Here is a 2,163-nt window from a genome sequence, read left to right on the forward strand (position 1 = left end):
GGGGGGTACACGCCGCGTTAATTCTTTGAACGCGCGCGCAAAGTACAAACTTTCTCCGATTTTAATCTGTCACTTCTCGCACCGTATGCCCGATCCGCCTTCAAAGAGACGTCATGCTGCGGCGCCTGTCGCGATTAAAAAATGTATACAAATAAAATATGCATGCATTATAGCAATATTTACGCAGGTGTGTCGCTACGATCTTCTAGTTATTACTGGATTGCCATCCGGCAAAGTCGAGAAATACCTATGTAACGTGGAAGTTTTTAGGGAGATCGAGAATGCCACCGTCTACGTCTGTAGGACGCCGTTCAAAACTCACCAAAAGCAGCAATAGCAGAGAGGATCCTCTCTGGCAATAGTTCGTCTCTCGCTCGCTCGCTCGCTCGCGTCCCATCTAGTGTAGAGTGGGTTACCCACTCTATGGCCCGCGAAACTTACAGCGCATGAGCGTCGAAAAGGAACGCATCCGTAATTAGAATCAATTATTCAGTTATTAACAATTAACTGTGTGCTAATGACAGACATTAAACCGACAGTGTAATTATTTTCTTTATTAATATAGAAAACAAGCATAAATATTATACATTTTCTGGCCAATTATAAATTCAAATCTTTAACTTGAATCAGCGGCTTAATTCAATTATCGCGACAAGCCTAACCTAATCGAAAGAGTACGCTCACGTTTCGTTCGAAGGAATCTAACCTAGAAACGTCGACTGTTTTTTTTTCAGTGTCGAGCGATTATTTTAATTTTTCAAGACTTTGGTTTTCTTGGGATGAAGGAACGAGAGAGAGCCTAATGATTGTATTTTCATTAAAATCCAAAGTTGAATTGAAATAGTTTATCAGTCCTTAACAATGGGGGAAAAAGGGAGGTTATAATTGGAAGTCAAGAGCTTATTCCAGTCAATTCTTCATAATTTTAACGATTTATTTGTCGCAGGTTAGCAAGAGGTGCATACGGTTGTGCGTAAATTACGCAAAGCGTTTCCGTTGAAGAGAATTAAAAAACAGCCCCAAGTTAAAGTGGTAAACTCCGAGAAAAGTGGAACCTCAGAAGCACCGGATAAAGAACAGGACGAAAAAGACGCCGAGGAAGCGTTGCGCCGTAATAAACAGAGGCAAAAGAAGCAGATCATACTTCCAACTATTAATCTCGACGAGTATGTGTATCCGTACTGCAATTCTTTTACTGTTCCATGTGTTTTTCTAAAATTTATAAAATATATTTATGTTTAGTTATTCAATAAATCCTACCGATGACACGCACGAAGATTTGATCAACGCGCAGTACGACGACGGCGACAACAGCTTGGAGGATGAAGATGTGATTGATTTCATGAGACTGACGAACGCGCAGCCATTATGGGTCTTACCTCTTTATTCCCTTCTACCCGGACACAAACAAGCCAGAATAAATATACAGTATAATAAATTAATTGTGATTCTTTTGACTATTAATCTCTGTAATAAAATTAATTGAAAGGATAGACCTGTTTCACACGATGGACACACGAATTTTTCAGCTTATAGATTAACATGGAAAACGAAGGATTTCAAAATGTTCAAATGCACGATTGTCTAAAACGTATCGTTATCAACTTATTATAAACAAGAATTAAATAACTTGGAAATGAGACTAAGTATGAATAAGAATAATAGTTTATTTTAAAGTAAATATAAATTTTGCTACATCTCGACACTCATCCCGCAATTTACACGTATAAAGATTTTAAATACTCGTCGGTCGTGTACGACGTGTACAAGGAGTACAGCCAGAGGAAACCAGTGGACGATTTGCTGCTGCAGATGAACATAGACAAGGTCGTAAGCTTTCCGTTTTCCATACCGCTGGATATCGTGCAATTGAAGTCCCCAGAGAACGATACTCGAAGAAGCAGGAAAGTAGTCGAACGTAAACATTTGTTATTTTTTAGTGAAGATTTTCTTGTTCAAATTGCGGAGGATTCATGTTCCTGTAAAGACAAAGTGGTTTGTTATAATGAAATACAATAATTATAATTAAGAAATGAGAATACTTACGCAATCATGTTTAATGCCATGGCAGTATCTTTATGCATATTTATTACCCTGATTAGTATATCGGCCCTCAAAATTCTTGAATTGATACCTCGCTCACTGTAAAAATTCGTCAAAAAT

General features: G+C 38.1%; 2 long non-coding RNA genes across 5 annotated transcripts; one reads left to right on the plus strand and one right to left on the minus strand.

Annotated features, from left to right (window-relative positions):
• Positions 1-440: 440 nt before the first annotated feature.
• On the plus strand, positions 441-1,646 carry LOC105462998. Of its 4 annotated transcripts, none has more exons than XR_976142.1 (3): positions 441-540; positions 735-1,166; positions 1,243-1,491. It is a non-coding gene; the product is annotated as an uncharacterized LOC105462998 (long non-coding RNA). The 4 variants fall into 4 exon arrangements; XR_976143.1 differs by lacking the exon at positions 441-540 and adding an exon at positions 1,530-1,646 and having other exon boundaries at positions 577-1,166; positions 1,243-1,444; XR_976144.1 differs by lacking the exon at positions 441-540 and adding an exon at positions 1,530-1,646 and having other exon boundaries at positions 577-1,166; positions 1,243-1,428.
• A 1-nt stretch (position 1,647) lies between these two features.
• On the minus strand, positions 1,648-2,144 carry LOC105462997. The gene is made up of 2 exons (XR_976140.1): positions 2,047-2,144; positions 1,648-1,979 (listed from the first exon to the last, which is right to left on the minus strand). It is a non-coding gene; the product is annotated as an uncharacterized LOC105462997 (long non-coding RNA).
• Between the last annotated feature and the right edge of the window lie 19 nt (positions 2,145-2,163).

The sequence above is a fragment of the Wasmannia auropunctata genome, unplaced genomic scaffold (genome assembly GCF_000956235.1).
Source record: "Wasmannia auropunctata unplaced genomic scaffold, wasmannia.A_1.0 LD336092.1, whole genome shotgun sequence".
NCBI classification, from domain to species: Eukaryota; Metazoa; Arthropoda; class Insecta; order Hymenoptera; family Formicidae; genus Wasmannia; species Wasmannia auropunctata.